A 19,926-nucleotide genomic window follows, 5' to 3' on the forward strand; every position below is an offset into this window, starting at 1 on the left:
AAAGACTTGTTTTGTCTTGGAAATATTTCTGGCATTCAGAGCACTGATAGGGTTTTTCCCCAGTGTGGGTTATTATATGCAGCGTGAGATGTCTTTTTTCACTGAAACATTTCTGGCCTTCAGGGCACTGATAAGGTTTTTCCCCGGTGTGGGTTTTTATATGCTGCGTGAGATGGCTTTTTTCACTGAAACATTTCTGGCATTCCGAGCACTGATAAGGTTTTTCCCCAGTGTGGAATCTCACATGTGCAGTTAGAAGTGATTTAAGTTTGAAATCTTTTGGGCATTCAGAGCACTGATAAGGTTTTTCCCCAGTGTGGGTTCTTGTATGGTGAGTGAGATAGCTTCTTTCACTGAAAAATTTGTGGCATTCAGTGCACTGATAACGCTTTTCCCCAGTGTGGATTCTTATGTGCCGTGTGAGACTACTTTTTACACTGAAAAATTTCTGGCATTCAGAGCACTGATAAGGTTGTTCCACAGAATGGGTTATTGCATGTCGAGAAAGATTTTGTTTGTTACAAAACCTTTCCTGGCATTCAGAGCACTGATAAGGTTTTTCCCCAGTGTGGAATCTCAAATGTGCAGTTAGAAGTGATTTACGATTGAAATGTTTTGGGCATTCAGAGCACTGATAAGGGTTTTCCCCAGAGTGGATTCTTGTATGTTCAATGAGTTTGCTTTTTTCAATGAAACATTTCTGGCATTGAGAGCACTGAAAAGGTTTATTCCCAGTGTGGGTTCTTCTATGCCGAGTGAGACTGTTTTTGTCAATGAAACATTTCTGGCAATCCGTGCACTGATAAGGTTTATCCCCAGTGTGGGTTCTTATATGCCGAGTGAGACTGTTTTTGTCACCGAAACATTTCTGGCATTCAGAGCACTGGTAAGGTTTTTCGCCAGAGTGGGTTATTACATGTCGAGACAGACTTTGTTTGTTACAAAACCTTTCCTTGCATTCAGAGCACTGATAAGGGTTTTCCCCAGAGTGGATTCTCATATGTTCAGTGAAATAAGATTTACGGACGAAACTTTTTTGGCATTCAGCGCACTGGTATGGTTTTTCCACAGAGTGGGTTAATGCATGTAGATCTAGACTCGCTTTGATACTAAACCTTTTCTGGCATTCAGAGCACTGATAAGGTTTTTCCCCAGTGTGGATTCTCATATGCTCAGTGAGATAAGATTTACGCCTGAAACTTTTTTGGCATACTTTGCACGGAGAGTTGATTTCCCCAGTGTGGATTCTCATATGCTCAGTGAGATAAGATTTACGCCTGAAACTTTTTTGGCATACATTGCACTGAGAGTGGTTTCCCCCAGTGTGCATTCTGTCAAATTCTGTGAGATGAGATTTATGGCTGTATCTTTTTTGGTACAGGTAACTTTTTTCCCCAACTTCGGTTATTTTGCCTTGATTGAGGCGGGTTTGAACACTGAATTTGTTCTCAAAGTCCGTGGTTTTATAAGGTGTATTCCTAGAGATAGTATCTCTACATTTAGCTTTCTCTTGCTTATATGCCACAGTAAGAGTGAACCCGATTTTAGAGTTGGTCTTGTTTAGATATTGTTCAGCATTTATCTCTAAAAGAAATTGTGTGTAATCTTCTTAACACTTGAATTGAGCAAAATATGTCTGGAAGCAGCCCTGTAACACCTGTCGAAATGTTATTAGCAGATAATAGTCTTTAGGTTAAAGCCTATCCGGCAGAAACTTTTTTTGTGACTGAAGATTTTCTCAAATCTATTTGTATAGGTTCTTAGCAATGCAGTGATAAGGTGTTAGTCTGATATTTAATAATTAAACTGATAAGTACCTTTTTGCACTGACGTAATGGCAGTAACTGAAGGCGTTAGAGCGTGCACAGTACTATTGTGGATCACCAGTCGCAGAACATCAGTTCCTTTTACCCTTTCTTTGTTTGGTGTAAGGTTAATGTTTTTAGTTCTGAAGACGAGGATTTATTTACATTACCTATAGCGCAACTGTGCTCATTTATTCCATTTTTATATTTAACAGTTTTACATATCACTCATGCACAGCAGATAATGGTGAGGCGATTTACATAGAATTACAGAACAGTATACAATAAAAAGGAAACAATCTGAGATGGTTATGAACACAATAAAGTTGTGAATTTTTAAGGTTTTCGCAAGAGTAAGCAGACTGGGTCGTGGTTTTCTACCCACAGGCAGATAGTCTCAAACTTGTGTAACTGGTTAAAAACGGTTGTTGAACAAAGGTGATTTTCCAATCTTTTGGTTGCTAATTGTCAGCTTCCGAAGTCTTCTCTCAGCGTCTTTTCTTTGATGGTCTGCAGAAGAAACCTTTTGTTATAACTTTCTTTTATGCAGTGTGTGCTTCCTCTCTGGAATTACATAATGTTTTAGATGAAGGTTATTCTGTGCACAGATATGGCTTTGCTCTGGGTTAATGAAATGCTAAATTAGGGACTTCACTTACAGTAGTGTACTTTCCTCAGCTCCCACTTCCTCGCCACACCTAGATTTTGGAAATTGTTTAAACGTAGAATGCTGGATGTCCTTCAGTTTTTCAAAATAATCCTTCTTATGGCACTGACTTCTGGTGCTAAATCTTGCTTTCTTCGTCAGTAATTTCAATCACCTATAGTATTAAAAATAAATAGTTAATACATGAAAATTTCCAAAAATATCATTTACAAGCCAAATCAATGCAGAGCTGCAGTATTTTGAAAATGTTGAGCTGTTTTTCAGACAGAGCAGAGTGTAGAATTGTAGCCTGAGAGTACTTGGATGTAGGAGTGAGGATTTGTAGAATTTTCAACATTTTATTAAGCTCACAAAGGATACATGTACCCTATGGACTTGTAACATAGAATCCCAAAGGCAGAAATTAAAGTCATATTCACTGGCACCAAACAGATATTTAAAAAAGGATACTATTAATTAATTTTTAATGTAGATTTCTGGGACGGGAATTTTCCCTCCATGGACAACAGGCGTTTCCCCATGCCCTGAGTTACCACCTACATGTATCTGGTATCCTGACTTTTGAGTTTTGGCCTCTGCCTCAAGCAAATCTATTGTGTGCTGCGAGGACTATGCCTAGACATATCCCTCGACTATGGTCCAGAGTATGAATCAAGGGCAATTAAGTTAAGGCGTACTTTCATGTGCTCATTTTATTTCACCTGATTATCAGTTGTTAGGTTTTTCTGCACCTGGATGTACCGGGTGCAGAAAAACAGGACACCATTTTTTTCCAGACAGGAAAATTAGACTGAAAAGACGCACAAGACTCTGGGTGCAGCAGAAGCAGCCAAGACTTATGCTGGTTTTTTTACAAACTGGGGCAAACGCACAATTCTTCCCTTTGTCAGACATTTCTTTACCCTTCCCTCCCCTGCTTCACCCATCGCCCTCCAACCAACCACATGCATTTATCTACCACCTGCTTAAAACTAGTGGTAAATAAAAGCAGAAACACACTATGAAATAGTGAATGGCAGGTGGATTGACAAGCAAGCAGAAGAATCTGTTCCTCGTGGCAACTCCCCTGTCCATGGCGTCAAACTTGTGACTGCACGTTACTGGGGTAAATATATCACAAAGTTTTTAAAAAACAATTACATGAGATTTTTCTGCCATCCCAGTACTATGCAACTTCTAACAAGGGACTATGAGAGGTCTTGGACCGGTCCTGTGACCTGGAGGGTCACACCAATTGTGCCCTTATTTAAGGCAGAGGACTGTCATGGGTTTAACAGCTAGAGCGGTGGTGGCAATGCACCCTGCTGTAAGGATCAATAGCCTGATGAGATCTTTGCATCATGGTCAGTGAAGTGGGGTCCTGCTGACACACCTATGTAATGCTCCATTTCTATGCCTATGCACAGACTTTGCACTAACATCAAGTGCGTGTTTAGGGTGTTGGTGTGCATAGGATGAATGCAATGTGAGACAGAGTAACCCGCTAGTCTGAGGGACACCCCCCACCCTCAAGACTCTCCCAACAGTTCAAGGCAGAAAATAATACTCTACGACAATGTGATTGTTGAGGCCCAGTTGGACAATTGTGTGCTGCCAACCGGCCCGTTCATGGTTGCATTTGCTAGATTCCTAGCACAACAGGGTCTGAATCTACTGGCTTATTGGAAAGCCTGCGTTGGGCTTTTAGCAGGTGAATTCCTGACTACTCTGTGTCAGAGGCCCATGAGTGACTACAACTACTCCAGTGTCGAACACCTGTCTGAGCTTACGCCTGTGGTCCAGCCGGCCACAGTGTGGGCTCAATTGCTGACAGTCAGGCCTCCAAAGGGGATGCACTTACCGACAGGCCAGGTGTGACTGCTACCTTGGGACTGGTGATCTTCAGGCAAAGGCAAAGAAAAGAGAGTGGGTGCCCTATTGAATGCAGCTCTACATCCAGGACAAAAGCGCTCCACAAAAGCTTGCAGGTGGGTCACTTCTCTCTCGAGTGTTCGGGCGTGCCATTCAAGTGCCGGGAAACAGGAAAGAGACCCAGACAAGACTGACTCATCTTGTGAAAAGGTAAGACGCTTACGACAGAGCATATACGCATTGGGGTGACTGGAGTGACATAACTTCACCTATACTATATTCATGATACTCCTAAATGCCCCTAGAGGGGAAGAAGGTATCAGAACCGGACGCACCTGTCTATTGCACATGGTAGTCTGGCATGCCTGCACCATCTTTTCACCCAGACTGTCCATAAAGTTGATTTTAGAGCTGCTATGCACATAGCAGGGGGAATCTCAGACCATTCGCTGGTGGAGGTGCAACTCGATGGTCCGGTTGTGGACTTCATCCTACCCACAAGGGTTGATCTGGGATATTTATAAGACAAGATGTTCAAAGCTCGTATGAGAGATGAAGCAGACTTCTATTTTAATGAGAACGGGCGGCCTGTTGAATCAACTTGCGTGCTATAGGATGAATTCAAGGCAGTGATTCGAGGCCAGACACAAGCCTTGATTGGGGGAATGCCGAAGGAACGTAAATTGAAGTGCGAGGCTCAGGACAGGGAATATGCTTTCCTGGAGGCACGCTTGGCAAGTGGGGAATCAGTTTCTCTCCCATTACACCATAAACTGAAGCAGCACACATTAAGAGCACTAATGGAAAATAGCGGGCACTCATGCGCTGGCTACCCAGCATTGTCTCTATGATATGGGTGATAAAGCCAATGATTTGCTTACATGGTTAGAGAGACAAGACAAAGGACAGAACTGGATCCTTGAGGACACTGACAACAAGGGGACGGAAATACTGGGAGAGACTTCCTGAAAGACCTGACCCTGCCAATGCTAACGAATGAGGACCGAGACGCACTAGACCAAGACCTGACAGTAGACTAAATGAATAAGTCAATAGGAACCTTGCAAACAGGGCAAGTGACGGGGTCCAATGAGCTCCCCTTAGAATTATATAAAAGCATGATGGATAAAATCAGGGAGTGCCTCCAGAGGAGGTGTCAGACTGCCTGAAAATAAGGGTGTCTCCCAGAGGAACAAAGAGCATCTGAGGTGGTGGTCATCCCAAAAAAGGACGTACCAGCAACTGAGTGTGGGTCTTATAGACCTCTCTACCTGCTTAATTTGGAGACTAAGGTCCTTGCGTACGCCCTGGCAATCTGCCTGCTGACAGTAATTGCAACAGTGGATCATCCTGATCAATCGGGCGTTATGCCACACCAGGGAACGCGCTTAAATCTCCGACACCTTAGTGGAGTACCACATGCGACAGGGGATTCCTTTGCTGAACCAGTGGCGCTGCAATCAAGCTCTTGTATGTGGACCCTCTAGCGCGCATATGCGTCAATAATACAGTTTCCCGAGTCTTTGCCGTCCAACAGGGATGTTCCTTGTCTCCTATGCTCTTCACACATGCGTGGGTTCGCCAGGACCTCTCATATGGGGTGTTCCAGTTGATTAGGAGTGGGATGAAAGAATCTCCCTCTACGCTGACGTTTTGCTGTAGGACACGTAATCAGCCTTCTTGAGTGAACGAATCCTACACATTTTTCACATATTTAGAGATTATTCAGGATATAAGATCAACTGGAAGAAGTCCTTAATATTCCTGCTGGTGGCAGGGACCCTGCGGCTGCACAGTTCGGGTGGCACTACATGGCATTAAATATTTGGGCGTGTTTATTACAAGAGGGCCACAGTCAGGAACATACTCCCGAAATTAGATCGTCTTCGCAGGGATGCCCCACACTAGTGGGCACTCCCGCTCTCCTTACTGGGCCGGGTCGCCCTATTTTAAGTGATCACCCTCCAGGGCCTCTAGTACATCGTGCAAAAAAAGTCCTTTAAGATCCCACTAGAGATTTTCTTTCAAAAGGTAGTCTGAGAACTTTGGCTGCTGTTGTGGGATGGTGGCACTTCATGCTGAGTAAGCTGCAGAGGGGAGTTCATTAAGGTGGACTGGCGGTCCGGAGCATTCAGAAGTATTACTGGGTCACGCAGCTGGTGGCAGTCAACAACTGGGTTTTTGCGGACCGTAAGGATCCTGCTTACCAGGTAGATAGATTGGCCATGGGCAAGAGAGGTTACCCCACCCCGGTGCTCTATCGAAGAAAGCTTGAGAGCACCCTACCTACTCGTAGCCAAACAGTGGTAAGTGTGTGGAGAGAGGCTACCAAGTGTTTAGGCTGAGAAGGTAAATGGACTGAAATGACTCCACTCTATGATAGTGATCTCTTAAGTGCAGTGGGAGGATTGCAGGGCTTCACAAAATGGGGATTGATTAGCTTAGAACGCTGGGCGATGTGTGGAGGGGACAGGTGCGTGTGTCCTTCACGATCCTACAACAAAAGTATAAATTAGGTGACTAAAAACGGTTCTGACATTTGCAGGTGGGTCACGCTCTGCAAAGTCACATCCGGGAAGGGGGCAGTTGCCTGATGCATCCCCACTGGAGGACCAGCTACTAACTAATCCCCTGACTGAAAAAGCCCATCTATAGGAAGTTGATCTACAGTTCTCCGAATCCCTTGGGGACGCGGAGAGCTGTGTGGCAGAGGGATCTAGGCACACTTGGCGATGGCGATTGGGTTGAGGCCATTCAGGGTGCCAGGGAGGTGGCAATTAGAACTCGTTTTGGTCTAATTTAACTACAGATCTACATAGGACCTACTACTCCAGAGCTTTGTGCACCGAATAGGGTGGGCGACAACCTTTCTGAGTAAGGGAATGTGAGGGGGGGCTTTTTTAATGTGGTGTGGAGTTGTCCGGTAATTCAATGAATATCACGAGTGAGGTGACATGGCAAAGTTTTAGCAGAATATGACTGGCCCTGGCTTCGGCGGTTGGCAAGCGTAATATTGCAGCGGTTGGGGAGCCAGCCAGCCCGCCCCCCACCCCCAGGGTGGAGGATTGGGAAGCAGATCTTGATTGGTGTCAACAGGTGGACACAGGTTGTATCTCAGCAGGGGCTGCCCTTGTAAATGGTAAAAGATATGGGAGGGATGGTAGAGCTACCGGGCCATGTGACGCGCCATGAAGTAGTGAAAGTTAAATATGTACCATCTTTGCGATCTAGTTTTATGTAGTGGGATTTGGCCAGGGAGTTTCAGGACAAGCCAAGCTATGTTACTCACTCCATTTTTTCAGACTTTGCCTTTTTGGTCTAATTACTCTCGCTAATGTGCACCGTACTTTCGTTGTCAACACCATCGATTCAGCACAAGTTCAATAAAAAGAGCTTTTAAAAGTACCTGTGTCTTGGCAAGATAAGCAGTGTGCTGGTCATTTATTAAATCGAGTCTGTTGATCTATTGTTGAGCTCGGAGTTCAAGCTGGTCGACATTACACAGCTGAGAATATTGTGACTGCGCGCCCTCGCTAACTTGAGAGTCAAGTACAAAAAAGGGTTTACTTGGTCAGTTTGCGCAGCATTACTAGGATAGGTCACATGACATCAAAGGAAAGTGATCTCAACCCAGTAGCCGCTACCTATCCCGTTGCCCCGGAACTAGACTGAACAGAGAGGCGGCACTGAAACTCCCTTGCTTTGTCAAGCTGAAGCGTTTGGTCCTTGTATGTTTTCTAGACAGCAATCCAGTATGACATAATTTAACATAACCAGTAACTTGTTCAGCTGAACTTGCAGAGATAAACCAATGCGACATATATAGCAGGTTTTTAAAAAAAGGCTGCGTTAAGGTAAGGAACACAGCAGCGTCTTGTCATTTACTTATTCACATACAAGAAATCACATATCGGCAGCATTCTAATTAACTCTCTCTTTTCTTCACTCTTCTATTTGTCAATCATCAAGTCTATGGGTTTGATTTAAAGTCCAAAGGGTCACCTGACTTGTTAGAGATCTCTGCTGGCCCTGTGGCGCTCTCTGTCCCTTCAGAGGAGCAGCAGCCATGGTGGCTCCTCTGAAGGCACTGCAGGGGTGGTGAGCGGCTGCCATGTTTCAGGCGGCCATTCACCAACTTGTGTGTTTTTCTAAAACAAGCTTCGAAAGCCGTAGTTTGTTTTTAAAAAACAATAACTAATCACCCTCGCACCTTAGGAACTTTCTCCCTGATTATTTTTCTCCCAGGAAGTGGGGTTCATTTAAAAAAAAGATTCTCATCACGACTGCCAGGTATTCCCTGGTGGTGCTGAATAAGAGAAAAATACATCAGACTGCTTGATCTAAAAAGGAATGGCCGTCCGATGTATTTACACCGACGGCACCCAAGAAAGGCTGGACATATGACAATCCACCTGACTTGCACTAGGTCAGGCAGACCATCTGTTTGTTGGACAGGGTACTCCCAACACGCTTGTGAAGGAGTACCCTGCTCACCAAACTCTAAATCAAGACCTCTATATTTTCTGTGTTATGCATATATCTCTAGGTCCGCTTCAATATGTCCATCAGTCTTTCTATGATGTACCTGTTGTACGAGTTACTTACCTTCGGTAACGATGTATCTGGTAGAGACGATTCTAGCCGCAGACTCCTTAACGTAGAATTATCCTCAGGCGTGAAACTGGATCTGGAAAACTTTTTGCCACAGCATCCCTGTGCGCCGGGGGTACAGCATCACGCGACTCCGACCAGGCGTCGTCCGCGTACGTGATGTCAGCGAGGTCACATAAGTCCCACCCCGGCGCGCCTACGTCAGTTTTGTTCGGAGAACTTTTCCGCACCACAACGTGGAGCCAGCAGAGAAACTGTGGGAGCATGGGACCAGTGTGTGAAACAGCAGAAAAATGGAAAAGAAGGAATGGTGATGAAGAACACCATAAGGATCAGTGCCAACACTGCAGTACCCAAAAGCAGGGAAAGAAGAAAGAACAGAGCACAGCCCTGAGCAGCCACCCTGCCAGTATGAAAACAGTACCCCCTTAAGACAAGGAACATATGCAAAATGTCATGACAACATGCAGCAGGACTTCAACCCCGACCAAGACCCATGAAGGGGAGCAAGTTCCAAGAAAAAAAGGGAACGACAGACGTCCAAGGCAACCCCAGCACAGAGTGCGACAACCCCCCCCCAAAGGAGGCAGGGCACGGCCAAATTACCCAAACCCAGAGGGTAGCAGAGGGGCCAGGACTCTCAGGAACAAGAGGGACAAAAGAACGCCAGCCTCAATCCTGGAGCAACCAGAACAGAGGGGCACAGGAGTACCTATAGACCCAGTCTCTACATTGCCAAGGAAGAGGAAGGAACAAAGCAAGACAATGTCTTGGCGAGAGAGCGAAATAATGCACTCACTCATCATAGCCATCCACCGGGAGGCGAGTGCAGAAGGGCAAGCCAAAGGGTCCTCGCAGAACGGGGAGGAAGGGCGGGCCGTGAAGGAATCTGGGGCTAGAATCGTCTCTACCAGATACATCGTTACCAAAGGAAAGTAACTCGTACATCTGATAGAGACTACTAGCCACAGATTCCTTAACGTAGAATAGATACCCTAGCCATACCCAAGGGAAAGGAGAGTCTGCGGAAGGACCCCACCAGCCTGGACAAGACAGAGGGTCCCACAGGGGACTAATCCAATGGACAGGGCGAAGAGCCCCGTCTTCCTAGCCCCCCACAAGCAGAACACCACAGAACCCAAGAGTGGTGTGGGAAGAAGAAAAAAGAAGAAGAAACACAGAACCAACCCAGCCTCCAGGACAGGAGCATGAAGGAAAGGAAATGCCCGGACACACTACTACGAGGGGTCCACGCACACGACCTAAAGAAGCATCAGCAACATACAGAAACGCCATGGAGAGCAGAGGCCCGAAGGCGACCATAACTCCCTAGTAGAGCGCAAGCTATATAACAGCTACTACTACTCCACATAGGGTACGTTAAGTCCCAAGACATGGGATCCCTCTTTGGAAGAAACTTCCGCAGCAGAGGAAAAAACGAGGGGAAAAGAAAAACCCGCAGAAGGCTTGTCAAGCAGCCCAAGAGAGAAACCGAAGGCCTAATCTCAGGGCCAATTCTGTGCAGATAACTCAAGCAAAAACACACACAGTCAACACAGGGCAGTCCAGCAGCCAACAAAGCCACAGTCTCAGCAAGGAGGACTCGAGTGGCCATAAAACCCACCTCACAGCCAGGGCAACCTGCCCAAAAGTAAGTCCAAGAACCAGATCAACTCAGCAGTCACTGAGGGGGAGAAGGAGAAGGAGGAGGAGAAGGAGGAGGAGGAGGAGAAGGAGGAGGAGGAGGATGGAGCCCTGCCAAGAACCTCTGGATGGCGGAGTCTGCCGGGGCATGGAATAACAGAGTGCCATTGAATGGAAGATCAACCAGCCGCTCCCGAACATTTTCAGGGAACACACTGTCCTGAAGCCAAGCATGCCGACGGAGGGCGACCGAGGTAGCCATGGCATGGCCCAGCACTTCCGAGATGTCCAGAGCGGAGCGGAGAATAAACGCTGCTAGCTCCCGGCCATCAAACGCATGATGCCGTAAGTCGACCTAAACAGTCTCCTGTGACGCGGCGAATCCCATGGACTCAGCCGAGTCCCAAAAAGAAGAGGTGGCCCTAGCCAACACGCATAAGGTGTTAAGGGCCCGCAAAGCATCGCTGGTCGAGACGAACATGTTGTGTCCCCAAGAGTCCAGCCAGCGGGCCTCCCGCGATGGCGGAGACAACAGCGGCGGCAAGGAGGGAAAAGAAGTCCGCAAAAGTGGACTGGAAGCAGAGGGTTGGAGGGAAAGACATGCTAGGTCACGTGGCGCTGGAAGGTGCCGGTGCAGGAGGTGTTGGAGCACCGGATCGCCTGTGGCGGGACGCCCCCAGGTGTCCATCAGGGAAGAAACGAGCGAACCCTCAAAGGGTAGCAATAGCTCCCTCCCACCAGAGCCCTGGTGGAGAACCTCCAAAAGATGGTCTGCCGGGAAATGAGCAACCGGGTCCCCATGCGCAGAAAACCCAGAGCCGTGGACACTGCGTGAGCGAAGGCCGCACCCGCCTCCGTAGGGCCCCACAGTGGAGAAAACAGGTCCTCTGTGGGCGACGGCTGTAAACTAAGGCGGCCGTCACCGAAGCCAAGCGGGGCGGGCAAAGGCCAGACCTGGAAGTTAGAAGCAGGAACCGAAGAGTGGGGGACCTGTTGCACCTCCGGCAAACACCACTGCCTCAGGAATGGTGGGGAGCCAAAGAGGTTTGACCTAAACTTCTCAAGGGACCAACCCACAGCAAAGGCGTCCATCTAAATGGCACTTCAACGCTGTTACCTGGGGATTAGCCTTCTACTGATGAAAGCCAGTGGCTGATCTTGACCGTGGTCATGTTTTTGGGATAGCACTGCTCCTATACCATGTTCAGAGGCATCGGTCTGCACAATGAATTACTTGACATAATCCAGGGAAGCCAAGGAAGGCCCTCACTTGAGTCTGGGTAGTTGGAGCCATCCAGTCCAGAATGGTCTAGATCTTGGGTTGCCAAGGTTGAACCTGGCCTCCACTAACAAAGTGACCCAAGTATGCAACCTTTCCCTGCCTTATCTGGCACTTGAATGCCTTGATAACGAGGCCTGCACTTCTCAGAGCCCCCGGTGCTTTCCTAAGGTGATCAGGTGATCCTGTCAGGTGGAGCTAAAGACAGCAATATTGTGTAGATATGCTGCACTCAAGGATTCCAATCCAGCAAGGGCTTAGTTCACCAACCTTTGAAAAGTGGCAGATGCATTTTTCAAACCAAAGGGCATTACAGTCAACTGATAATACCAATCTGTGGTTGGAAATGCGATATTTATTTTGCTCCTGGAGTCGTCAGACCTATCAGCCAGTACTCTGATGTGTGATCAAACTAGCTGTCGAAGAAATAGTGCATGCCACACAACTAAGAATTGAGCTGACACCCAAATGCTTTTTATTAGACCTGTTTAGATGTCAGAAGGGCGCAAGATAACCTATACATTTGGTCAGTCGCCTATGGTAATGGTATGACGTAGAATTGCAATCACATGGCTGCCCCAGCATGCGATTGCGCTCTAGCATAGAGATGGGCCTCTTCTTCTACGGCGGACGCTTCTATCTCGTCTTGGTCAGATTCTTCCCCGAAGATATCCAGAGTGTGTTGAATGCTTTGACGCTGTCTCTCTCATCATCGAGCCTGATAATCGTGTAGAGTCCTCTTGGACCGAAACGACTTACAAGCGTCGCAGTCTTCCTTCTTGTGCCCCGGAGAGATGCACAAGTTACAAACTTGATCTACACAGCAAGGCCCGACGGTTGCCCACAAAATGGAGAGTTTGCCAATTGATTTGAAATGCGGAGAACAGGGAAACGTGTACTGAAACAATACAGTTGAGGGTAGCTTGGACTGCGCACTGAGGGGAACCTGAAGAGCGGTTTCGGAGTGCAGTAATACACATCCAAACCCGTTTGGGGTAAAAAACAATCTAACAATGCAGTCGATGCCCATGCGCACTATCACCGAAAGGTGGAGTCACCTTACCTCGTGACTGGAAAGACTTCTTCAAAGGAAAATAACTTGCAAACATCCGCACCCAACACAAGATGGCAGGAGTATGTAAAGCATGTGCATCTACAGCACACAAGCCTCGAAAAGAGGATTAATGGCCCCGAATCCCAGCCGTGGTATCTTGTCATGTTGTGGCTGAGTGTGCCATGTGATGTGGCAGGCTATAGTGCTTGGTGTGATTTGGTCATTTTTGACATGGTGGAGTGCTGAACAATTAGGCAAATTGTGATTTTCTTTGTTTTTGGGATCGTGTGAAAAAGTGCGGTACCTACCGTATGATGTAAGTAAATAAATTACATTGCTATTATACGGTAAGGATGTGGGGGTGAGTGTTTTTAGGGCCAAAGCCTTGCTGATTATATGCAGAATAACAGGTCTGGGAGGACATTACTGACTAGGGCAGGTTAGCAGCTGCACAGGCCTTGGGCATTGATCCTATTGAGGATAATATGTGACGGGCCACTGGTGACTGGAGCTGGCTAGCAACAACGCTGGCCTCTGGAATTCATTACAGGCAGGGTAACAATATATGTCAATATTGACCGGAACTGGTTGGCAGTAGAGTTGACCTCTGGTTTTGAATATTTGCAGGATTTAAGGTACAGGGGTCACTACTGACTGGAGTTACTTAGCAGGATAATAGGTCTCAGGTAGCCAATACTGACTGAAGCTGGTTAGTATGATCACTAGTCCCAAGGTGCTACTAATGGCTCAAGTCGGATAGAATGATAACCTGCAAAGTTACATGATTCTATTAGGGCCCAGAACCCTTTTATTTAGTGATGTCCATCTGCACACTTTCCTGCATCTTGTAATGAATTGAATATTGACAAACAGAAGTGTTATTTCCAGAAACAGTGAATTCTGCAGCTTGTCTGTGTATCTTTTATCTGCAACTCACAGACTCCTCACATTCCTCTCGAGAGAAGATCCTGCCTCCTACTCATTAGTGTCGTTTCAGTAACTGTTTCCATCATGTGTTCAGGTTTCATTGACTTGTATTAGGAGAAAAGTGTATAAAAAATACATTGTGTAGCATTAGCATTATATACTCCAACTTGCTTTAGGGTGGATGCTCTCGTCCATTGCAAAGACAATTGTGACTTGTTAGTTTGCTTGGCCTTTTGCTATTTTTGCATTAAATTCATAATAGATTTGTTGGCCTCCAGGTGTGTTGTGTTTTATTTTACATATCACAAGAGATGACGAGGAAAATGACAGTCCAATATACACATTCTTCATATAATTCAACTCACAGTATACTATTCTGGAGGTTCAGTCCCATAGACATTATCTCTAACTGAACACAGGCACCCTAGGAAGCATGTGCTTTTCAAACCAGTTGCCCTCTGATGCGGCGTCCTTGCTATTGGATGAGTCAATATGCCCTGAATTTTAGGAGGGTTACAGTATCTAGTGCACCCTGTTAGACAGCGCTCACCTGTGGTAGTACGATGGTAATAGGCACCTTATCACCTATGCATGGTGCAGGGCTTTGAGTTACAGAGCTCCTCACGCTGTGGAGAAGATTAGGTCACATTTACCCATTTTCCAATATTTGGTCCTGATGAAATGCCAACAGATTGCTCCATGACTACACAAGGCATGTAAAACGTTGACCTAAAGTATAGACCCCAGCTTACCAGCAGGTCCATAGGTGATCGACACTTTCACACAGTGATAGGGGACATTAGTTCCTCAATTTCTCTGCCACTGTTTTTAATCTCAACATAGACCAGGAAGATCACATTAACTATATTGCGGCAACTGGTCAATAGTTGATCTTTTATTCAGACTTCACCAATCTCACATCTTATGACACAACACCCTCTGTCCTACTATACTCATCCGGCGTACTTATTAAAAGATCTGCGACAAAGTGCCTTCTGGTGGTGCCCACCAGGCATTGTAGCGAGGGCCTGGTGAAGAGTAGAGCCCAATGATGAAGCATGTCACCTTCAAGTGAGTGAACGCAACTTGTCTTAAAAGCACCTGCTTCCTAGGGTGTCTGCGTTCAGTTACAGATAATGTCTCTGGGACGAACCTCCGGAACAATATACTGTGATTTGACTGTTTTATTTTAACAAATGTACATAGCAGATATTCGCGCTTGCTTGTTTCACAAAAATGATCGGACACCTGCCTTCTAGTGCACTTCTTACAGACGAGTATGGGGTTATCACGTTGCTGCTACAAGCTCCTTACCTGTGCGAGTTATCGGGAACGATGCAGGGGCAGACCCAAACCAGTCACATATGGAGATCAATGACAAATACTGAAGAATTACCAGAGCTTCCAAGCTGGTGACCATTACTTAATTGACCCTGAAAATAAAAGACAGGTTTTTAGTATTCTGGTGACTCATGACCATAAAAAACAAAGGTTATAAATTCAATAGTGTCTCAAATACTTAAAAAATGGAACTGGAAGTGCTGAATCGGATGTTGTCCCAGGTCATGCATGACACCTTCCACCACTATTGCTTATGGGACTTGTAGTTTTGTTTTTCTCATTAAAAGGATGGTCTCTAAAGTCTCAGTGTTCTAAGCGATGTTGGTCAAAATCAGAGGCCTGACGGAGGATGAAGCATGACACTGCTCTGCTTAGCAGTGGGATGAATGACAGTTCCCCAGCCCTTCCATTCTTTGACCCACAGAGCGCTGTCCTCTGGAATTCATTACAGGCAGGGTAACAATATATGTCAATATTGACCGGAACTGGTTGGCAGTAGAGTTGACCTCTGGTTTTGAATATTTGCAGGATTTAAGGTACAGGGGTCACTACTGACTGGAGTTACTTAGCAGGATAATAGGTCTCAGGTAGCCAATACTGACTGAAGCTGGTTAGTATGATCACTAGTCCCAAGGTGCTACTAATGGCTCAAGTCGGATAGAATGATAACCTGCAAAGTTACATGATTCTATTAGGGCCCAGAACCCTTTTATTTAGTGATGTCCATCTGCACACTTTCCTGCATCTTGTAATGAATTGAATATTGACAAACAGAAGTGTTATTTCCAGAAACAGTGAATTCTGCAGCTTGTCTGTGTATCTTTTATCTGCAACTCACAGACTCCTCACATTCCTCTCGAGAGAAGATCCTGCCTCCTACTCATTAGTGTCGTTTCAGTAACTGTTTCCATCATGTGTTCAGGTTTCATTGACTTGTATTAGGAGAAAAGTGTATAAAAAATACATTGTGTAGCATTAGCATTATATACTCCAACTTGCTTTAGGGTGGATGCTCTCGTCCATTGCAAAGACAATTGTGACTTGTTAGTTTGCTTGGCCTTTTGCTATTTTTGCATTAAATTCATAATAGATTTGTTGGCCTCCAGGTGTGTTGTGTTTTATTTTACATATCACAAGAGATGACGAGGAAAATGACAGTCCAATATACACATTCTTCATATAATTCAACTCACAGTATACTATTCTGGAGGTTCAGTCCCATAGACATTATCTCTAACTGAACACAGGCACCCTAGGAAGCATGTGCTTTTCAAACCAGTTGCCCTCTGATGCGGCGTCCTTGCTATTGGATGAGTCAATATGCCCTGAATTTTAGGAGGGTTACAGTATCTAGTGCACCCTGTTAGACAGCGCTCACCTGTGGTAGTACGATGATAATAGGCACCTTATCACCTATGCATGGTGCAGGGCTTTGAGTTACAGAGCTCCTCACGCTGTGGAGAAGATTAGGTCACATTTACCCATTTTCCAATATTTGGTCCTGATGAAATGCCAACAGATTGCTCCATGACTACACAAGGCATGTAAAACGTTGACCTAAAGTATAGACCCCAGCTTACCAGCAGGTCCATAGGTGATCGACACTTTCACACAGTGATAGGGGACATTAGTTCCTCAATTTCTCTGCCACTGTTTTTAATCTCAACATAGACCAGGAAGATCACATTAACTATATTGCGGCAACTGGTCAATAGTTGATCTTTTATTCAGACTTCACCAATCTCACATCTTATGACACAACACCCTCTGTCCTACTATACTCATCCGGCGTACTTATTAAAAGATCTGCGACAAAGTGCCTTCTGGTGGTGCCCACCAGGCATTGTAGCGAGGGCCTGGTGAAGAGTAGAGCCCAATGATGAAGCATGTCACCTTCAAGTGAGTGAACGCAACTTGTCTTAAAAGCACCTGCTTCCTAGGGTGTCTGCGTTCAGTTACAGATAATGTCTCTGGGACGAACCTCCGGAACAATATACTGTGATTTGACTGTTTTATTTTAACAAATGTACATAGCAGATATTCGCGCTTGCTTGTTTCACAAAAATGATCGGACACCTGCCTTCTAGTGCACTTCTTACAGACGAGTATGGGGTTATCACGTTGCTGCTACAAGCTCCTTACCTGTGCGAGTTATCGGGAACGATGCAGGGGCAGACCCAAACCAGTCACATATGGAGATCAATGACAAATACTGAAGAATTACCAGAGCTTCCAAGCTGGTGACCATTACTTAATTGACCCTGAAAATAAAAGACAGGTTTTTAGTATTCTGGTGACTCATGACCATAAAAAACAAAGGTTATAAATTCAATAGTGTCTCAAATACTTAAAAAATGGAACTGGAAGTGCTGAATCGGATGTTGTCCCAGGTCATGCATGACACCTTCCACCACTATTGCTTATGGGACTTGTAGTTTTGTTTTTCTCATTAAAAGGATGGTCTCTAAAGTCTCAGTGTTCTAAGCGATGTTGGTCAAAATCAGAGGCCTGACGGAGGATGAAGCATGACACTGCTCTGCTTAGCAGTGGGATGAATGACAGTTCCCCAGCCCTTCCATTCTTTGACCCACAGAGGCTCGTCGGCCATTCATATTTTTTTGCAATGACAAATAAACTTTTATTGCAGCTTGTGCCAACTGAAGAGATAAAACACCTGGGCGTGTTTAATTAACTACTGACAAACATGAACAATCAAGAACATGAGAAAACTGGAAAACTATCAAGCACCCAATCAGAATCAGCCGCCCTTCACACCCAGGAATTCTTGAGGCTTTGGAGAGGATGAATTGCACGTGGTATAAGAGAAACACTACATCGACTCAAAGCTCACTTCTCAGGGATGTACTGAAATGCCAGCCTCATGGCACACTTAGCCAGCTCTTCACCTCCTCCTCCTCAAACTGTTAACCAGCTATCAGGCCAATTGAGCCTGCAGCAAAGCATCGCTGGCTTGGTTCCACACCGGACCAGGCAAGGTGGTCAACTCCATACTCTTCCAAGACAGCAAGCACTCTGGTCGAGCCAGTCCTAACCCCACACAAATGTTCCCCATCACAACTATTTTAATGGTCCTAAGTTATGTTTCTGCCAAATGACTGAGTCAAAATGTGAAAGGCTTTACATGAAGTGCTGAAAGAAAATCATTAAGTTTTTCAATATTTCTGAGTCTGCCACAGTACACAGGAGCATTATTTCTCTACAGCAGCAAATCATGTGTGTGGCCTTTAGAAAGCACGTTTGAATGAAACATGGAATGCATTGCAGCCAACATACTATGCAACATCATAGCAGAGTGCAAGATAACTTGTGTTATTATTCCAGCAGACCGAAATGCCATTCCTAATGTGTACGTCATTTTAAAGACAAACCCAGAAAAATGTACGGTCAGTGTTGGTCTTCTGCCTGTTAAAAAACAATCTCCATTAATGTGTCAGGAAATAAAATACTATGAGAAACCCTACTCTATGGCAGGGTGCTGCCTGCCACTATATTGCAGGTTACTTCCAACATAATCTGATTTATACATACATACTCCAGGGTGCTACCAGCTATCGGGTCTGCACACAGCAGTCTTGAGCCACTCAGGAAGGAGGTAAGCTCTACATTTCATCTTAAGCCCTTAGGTTACATTCACAGCCTGATGGGTCCGGAGAACTATATCCACGCTCTAACTGCGCCGAGCAGATAGACGTAGCCCATCATAGGCTGTGGTGTGTGCTGGGTGATGCCTGGCATCTTATTATCGTTGGCGGGAGGATGGAGCTCTGATAAGAGCTATTACAAGAAGAGCAGAGAAACAGGATCACAGATCCCCACAGAGCAACAACTGCCCAGAAGCTCAAGAAAGAACTCTGAAACAGCAAACCTCCTGCACCCCGGAGATTCTCCAGGGTAAGCAAATGATGGTAATGAAATGCAAACTGCAGCATTAAGGTCACACACTACAACACCATTCCCTTTAAACTGAAGATAACAGCCTACAATAAAAACTACAAAACTAGAAAATGCATTTCCAAATGCTTCAAAAGAGAAACAGTTAATACAAATGAACAATATTAAACTATGTTGGTACCTTAGTAATGTGCTTACTTCTGGGCTTCACTCCATCTCCAGCAATAACGCTCTGAAAGGAGAAATTACTGCTGTGAGTCTCAGAGTCTTCAGTATTACTGGTCTCAGTGACGAAGACTGTGGTGTCGGAAGATAACTTTCTCTTATTTGGCTTCATAGATCCACCAGTCACGCCATCGCTATTAGCAGACAGGCCACTGTCAGCAGCATCATAACTTCAGGCAGATCAGCAAAGCGGATATCACCACTCACATTGGGTGAACAGACTCGCCTCTGCTACATACATCCACTCTGTTCTCAAATTTGCTTGGGGCTGCCAAAATGCAAAGAGCTGCAATATATACGCCAATCTTTCCTGACTACCTTGTTTTAAAAAGTTGTGATATTCAAGCGTGATTCTTGGTTCATATCCAAGCTGAATTTTTTTAGAGGTTCTATTGCCAGACAATACTATTCCCATATTCCAGTTTGTCCACAGGGTGCTTCAAGCCTGGTAGGTTATCAACTGCCTGTTTTGCAGATAATTTCACATCGTTTCTGTAAGAAACTGAATTATTATTTACGGTAGATGAGGAACAATCACAACCGTTGTCAGAGTGAACTTTCAAAGCCATTCAATTAACCTAGGATCAACCCCCTGGTACCTAAGCACGGA

General features: G+C 45.4%; 1 long non-coding RNA gene across 2 annotated transcripts; it reads right to left on the minus strand.

The window, feature by feature from the left end:
- Positions 1–1,976: 1,976 nt before the first annotated feature.
- Positions 1,977–15,273, minus strand: LOC144768076 (uncharacterized). Of its 2 annotated transcripts, XR_013598466.1 has the most exons (3): positions 15,153–15,273; positions 2,465–2,626; positions 1,977–2,369 (listed from the first exon to the last, which is right to left on the minus strand). It is a non-coding gene; the product is annotated as an uncharacterized LOC144768076 (long non-coding RNA). The 2 variants fall into 2 exon arrangements; XR_013598465.1 differs by having other exon boundaries at positions 1,977–2,626.
- Between the last annotated feature and the right edge of the window lie 4,653 nt (positions 15,274–19,926).

Source organism: Lissotriton helveticus, chromosome 1_1 (genome assembly GCF_964261635.1).
Source record: "Lissotriton helveticus chromosome 1_1, aLisHel1.1, whole genome shotgun sequence".
NCBI classification, from domain to species: Eukaryota; Metazoa; Chordata; class Amphibia; order Caudata; family Salamandridae; genus Lissotriton; species Lissotriton helveticus.